This window comes from Bufo gargarizans, chromosome 5 (assembly GCF_014858855.1).
Source record: "Bufo gargarizans isolate SCDJY-AF-19 chromosome 5, ASM1485885v1, whole genome shotgun sequence".
In the NCBI taxonomy this organism is placed as follows: Eukaryota; Metazoa; Chordata; class Amphibia; order Anura; family Bufonidae; genus Bufo; species Bufo gargarizans.
The window spans coordinates 368,356,595-368,362,594 of NC_058084.1; the positions used below are offsets into that span (position 1 = coordinate 368,356,595).

Consider the following 6,000-nt stretch of genomic DNA (forward strand, 5'->3'; position numbering starts at 1 on the left):
TACCCCTGCATATTTAAAATGTATTCAGTCTTAGACCTCCTGCACACGACCGGTTTTTTCCCCCCGTTTACTGGCCGTTATTTGCGTTCCGTATACGGAACCATTCATTTAAATGGTTCCGCGAAAAAAACGGAATGTACTCCGTATGCATTCTGTTTTCGTATTTCCATTTTTCCGTTCCATTTAAAGATAGAACATGTCCTATTATTGCCCGCAAATCACATTCCATGGCTCCATTCAAGTCAATGGGTCCGCAAAAAAACGGAACACATACGGAAATGCATCCGTTTGTCTTCCGTTTCTGTTCCGTCTTTTGCGGAACCATCTATTGAAAATGTTATGCCGAGCCCAATTTTATCTATGTAATTACTGTATACTGTATATGCCATACGTAAAAACGGAACGGAAAATTGAACAGAAACGGAAACAAAAAACGGAACATGGACCGCAAAACACTGAAAAAGCCATACGGTCGAGTGCAGGAGGCCTTAAGCCTCCGTGTCCGTGCTCAAATCCGTGACCAGGTGGTCAGTGATGCATCCGTGAAGCTATCCAAGAAGGATCCGTGTTGGGTCCGTGTGTCTGTTTTTTGCTGTCCGTGTTGCATCCGTGTTTCACTGAGACTGAACAGCTGAAAAATAATTTTTAAACCATCTGTTCTTAATGATCCGTGAAACACGGATGGCATCCTTTTTCATGTCATAAGAACATAGTCCTACCACTTTACAAATCACTAGTCAGACCACACATGGAGTACTGTGTACAGTTCTGGGCTCCTGTAAACAAGGCAGACATAGCAGAGCTGGAGAGGGTCCAGAGGAGGGCAACTAAAGTAATAACTGTAATGGGGCAACTACAGTACCCTGAAAGATTAGCAACATTAGGGTTATTCACTTTAGAAAAAAGACGACTGAGGGGAGATCTAATAACTATGTATAAATATATCAGGGGTCAGTACAGAGATCTATCCCATCATCTATTTATCCCCAGGACTGTGACAAGGGGACACCCTCTGCGTCTGGAGGAAAGAAGGTTTGTACACAAACATAGAAGAGGATTCTTTACGGTAAGAGCAGTGAGACTATGGAGCTCTCTGCCTGAGGAGGTGGTGATGGGGAGTACAATAAAGGAATTCAAGAGGGGCCTGGATGTATTTCTGGAGTGTAGTAATATTACAGGCTATAGCTACTAGAGAGAGATCGTTGATCCAGGGAGTTATTCTGATTGCCTGATTGGAGTCGGGAAGGAATTTTTTATTCCCCTAAAGTGAGGAAAATCGGCTTCTACCTCATAGTTGTTTTTTTTTGCCTTCCTCTGGATCAGCTTGCAGGATAACAGGCCGAACTGGATGGACAAATGTCTTTTTTCGGCCTTATGTACTATGTTACTATGTTATGTTACTCACAAAAAGTTAGGGAAATTTGGCTTTTGGGTGAAATTTATGGTAAACAAAAGAAGTTCACTCTACAGTGATATTATATCATGAACGTAGGGCATTTAGGTAGAAACATGCAATGGGGATTTCCTCATCTCAAACAGTTTATAGAAACAAAAGCCAACACCAGTGGTGTGTATACCCCCACAAAAATGTCAATGTCTCAATAACTTGTCATGTGGCCTTGAGCATCAATTACAGTTTGACGTCTCATGCTGTTCACAAGTCAACTTATTGTCTGCTGAGGCATGGCATCCCACTCTTCTTGAAGGGCGGCCCTAAGGTCATTGAGGTTCTGGGGTACAGAGTTACAAGCCTTTACACATCGTCTCAGCTGATCCCATAGGTTTTCAATGGGATTCATGTCTGGAGAAAGTGCTGGCCGCTCCAGCAGCCGTTCCCTAATGATGCAACCTCGAGCCTGAGCTGGCGCCTTGTCATCCATGAAGATGGAATTAGGCCTGTGTTGTTCATGCAGAGGCACAATGACTGGATTAATTGTGTTATTCAAGTAGTATGGGCTTGTCACTGTACCATTCACAAAGTGTAGGGAAGTTCTGTATTGACTAGACACCTGCCCACACTAACACCACCACCACCACCACCAAAGGCTCGTCTGGTGACATAAGTGGCTGATGCATAGCGCTCTCCTTGACATCTCCAACATCACTTGATGACACTCTGTGACACTCTAAGCTCGTCTGTGACACTCTAACCTCAGTGGCCACTTCTGTCTGAGAACATCCTGCTTGAAGCTTAGCAATGGTGAGGTACTGATGACCAATTGTTAGGTGTTGTCTTGGTCTCATGATGTCAAAATATGAACAGCATGATGAGGAGGACGGTTTAAATACCAATTCTAATTGACCGAACAAATGTATTGGGCGATTCATGGATTAAAAACCTGTTGTGAATTTTGTCGTTAAGCTGCTTGTTAGAGAACAGCAAGTTGTGCAAAAAGTACTGAAACATTTAACAGTTGTACGCGCGCATTCAAAAGTTTAGAGATGGTCACCTTAAGTTCACCTGTAAAGATTAGAGTGCATTTTAGGTTCATCTTGAAATTTCCTGAGTAGTATATGTATACATATACAAAAATGTGTTTATTGTAATTTATTTTGGCCCATTATATTTTCATGATTACTAAATAAATTGGAATTTTGTGGTTACTCTAGGACTCAAACTTACAAACTTCTGTATGAAAGACTGACACCTTTCCAGTGTACTAGAGAGAACACTGCTATCAAGGGAAGGAATTTCATGTATTCATGTAAAATCTAAGACACACTTTTTTCCCCCAACAGTGAGGGAGAAATAGCAGTGCATCTTATAAAGCAAATACTAGTGAGCGCTTTCATTATGAAAGAGCTCACTACTATACAGTTGCCGAGGGGAATGGTGACTGTAGCACTGCCTGTACTCATGGCTCCCTGGTCCTCCTCCAGGCTCCACTGTCCTGACTGTGTACAGCATCAGGACATGGTGCGTGTACTATGACCTGACGTTGTATGCAATCAGGTCACAGTGCAGCGCGGGCCCGGAGCAGGCCACAGAGCGGTGAGTGCAGGAGAGACTAGTGGACCTGCAGAGCAGCGGCGGAGCAGAAGAGGTATGTTCATTTATTTTATCTCTGATGGGTGTCTGATCTGAGGTATGACAAAGGGGTCTGATCTGAGGTATGATATTGGGGTTCTGGTCTGAGGTCTGAAATGGGGATCTGATCATGAATCAGGAATGGTCTCAGTGTGGTTGGCAGCTGACACCAGTGTGAAGCATGGAGGATCAGACTATGCTCTTAGTCAGGAAACAGGTAGTGGTCAGGGCAAGCATCGATGAAACAAGTCTGAGGTTGGGGCAGGTAGCAAAGAGTCAATAAAGGAAACAGTCAGGAGGCAGAGGGTCGGAGACAGTAAACGGGCAGAGGTCAGTACACAGTCAAACAGAATGGCATACCTTCACAGGGAACGAGCAAGCTAGACAACCTAAAGCTCAGGCACCCTCCCCTAGTGAAAGGGGTCATAAATACCATTATGTGGCCAGTCATAGGCTGGTGAAGATTAGGGCGTGGGCGTGCTTGCCTTTATGGGCTGAGGTGCACACGCGCATGCACCTTACAGGCAGACAGAAGACCTGGGCAGGAAAACACAGGCTTGGCCTGCAGTACAAACTGGAAGATGGAGCACCAGCGGCCAGGCCCACTGCAAAAGGGCAAAGGAGGAGCAGCAGGGACAGGGTTAGTAATGCAGCCTGTGTGTCTGCCCATCTGCCCAGAGAAGTGCAACAGCAGCATAGTGTAGTGACAGACCAGCTGATTTCAGTGGTCTGTCACTGCTGTGATAAGTCACTACTTTTACAGGAGTTCGATGCTACTCGCTGCCCCCGCCCACATAGAATACCCCCTTAGTGCCCCTCTAACAGTAATGATGCACCCAGTGCCCCTAACATAGTATGATGCTCCTAAGTGCCTCCACACAATAGAATGCTCCCTTAGTGCCCCATCAGAGTAGAACGTTCCCACATGTACCCCCTCAACTGAGTAATGCCTCGACACAGTTTGAGCCCCCATAACTGACCTCGCACAGTATGAGCCCCTATAAGTGCCCCCCACACAGTATGATCACTCATAACTGCCCCCACACATTATGAGATCCCCATAACTGCCCCCACACAGTCTGAGCCCTTGGGTGCGACAGACTTCCTGCCAAACCTCCCATTGAAAGTGGTCAGGAATGAAAATACACCTCCATTGCTGAGAAAAATTTAGTTTTAATATATGCATATGAGCCTCTAGGAGCAATGGGGGCGTTGCCGTTACACCTAGAGGCTCAGCTCTCTCTGCAACTGCCACGCCCTCTCCACTTTGACAGGACCAGTAAATTATCACACCTGGCATTGTCAATCAAAGTGGAGAGGGCGTGGCAGTTGCGGAGTGATCAGAGCCTCTAGGTGTAATGGCAACGCCCCCATTGCTCCTAGAGGCTCATTTGCCTATATTAAAACTTCATTCTTCTCAGTAACGTGGGCACATATGAACATGGGACCAACACAGATGCCTTCAGCTGCCTCAATCTTCTTCACATGCAGTGAAAAAAATAATCTGCAGCGTAAAACCTGCAATGCGGATTTTAGATCTACAATCTGTCAATTCAGAGTATGTTCACACAGAGTATTTTCTATGCTGAAAAAAACTGATGCGGAATCTGACATTTTTTCATGCAGTTTGGAGGTGGATTTTTATTCTTGCCCATTTTTAATGGGGAGTCTGGATGCGGATAAAGAATGGACAGGGCACTTGTTTTTTCCATGTTGAGGTTTTTAAAACCGCAAGCATAAAGAAAAATGTATGTTCTCCGGTGCGGATTCCCTGCCGAAATTAATGTGGAATCCATGCCAAAAATCAGTTGTGAACATACCCTTAGGGCTCGTTCACACGACCGTATATCTTTTTCAGTGTTTTGCGGGCCGTTTTTCCCGGATCCGTTTTTTTTTTCAGTAGTGTTTCCGGTTCCATTCCGTAATTACATAGAAAAACTTGGGCTGGGCATAACATTTTCAATAGATGGTTCCGCAAAAACGGAACGGATACGGAAGATATACGGAGTACATTCCGTATGTGTTCCTTTTTTTTTGCGGACCCATTGACTTGAATGGAACCATGGAACATGATTTGCGGGCAATAATAGGACATGTTCTATCTTTCAACGGAACGGAAATACAGAAATGGTATGCATACGGAGTACATTCCGTTTTTTTTTTTTTTGCGGAACCATTTAAATGAATGGTTCCGTATACGGAACTCAAGAAAGGCCCGTATACGGAACGCAAAAAAACGTATGTGTGAACGAGCCCTTTATCCTGCTGATTTCCACAACGGATATTCTGCTTTAAAATCTGGACCAAATATCCGTCGTGTGAACATTTCCTTATGCGGCGGGTCTCCATCACGCATTTCGCACTTTGCAATGGAGAGGGTGAGGTCCCAGGCAAATCCGCACTCACACCTGTGCCGGTCACACATCTGTATGGAACACTTCTGTCCTGTGTGAACAGACACCTACACAAGATTTTCACCAGGAAATGGAGCAGGAATTCACCATATTAGGTGTAAGTGTTCCCATTCTGTGGCTTCAGAGCTGACAGTGAACAGGTAAGAGGCAGACTGAGAACCCCTCGTTTCCTATAGGTGAGCACCTGACAGGTAGTATACTAATGGGCTCCACTACTGAGAGCGGCACTACAACGCCCAGCATGCACCTCCCCTCCCGCCCCCGGACTGGCAGAGCGCCCTGTACTCACATACTGCGGTGCCGCTGCTCGGGTCCCGGCTGCCGGTCTCCTGGGCAACACTGTAAACAGTGACGACGGGAGGGGCGGGGCCAGGCAGGCGCACTGAGGAGAGGGAGGCACGTGGAGCCCCTCTCCTGGTGTACAAGCCCCCGCAGCATCAGTGCTGCCCCTCCTCCAGGGGGCGCTCTCATCCCGGCAGCTTATATCTAGTTTTCTATATCCTCGTCACCCATCACGTCCTGGAAAGGTGGATAATCTGACGCATGACTGTTCAAGAA

At 46.0% G+C, this 6,000-nt stretch overlaps 1 protein-coding gene across 5 annotated transcripts in view; it reads right to left on the reverse strand.

Moving 5' to 3' along the window:
- NEK10 (NIMA related kinase 10) overlaps positions 1-5,764 on the reverse strand; it is a 259,563-nt gene extending 253,799 nt beyond the window's left edge. For all 5 annotated transcript variants that reach the window (XR_006390017.1, XM_044293922.1, XM_044293920.1 and 2 more), the window contains exon 1: positions 5,732-5,764. The gene's annotated coding sequence lies outside the window, so the exon portion shown is untranslated. The remainder of the gene's footprint in view (positions 1-5,731) is intronic.
- Between the last annotated feature and the right edge of the window lie 236 nt (positions 5,765-6,000).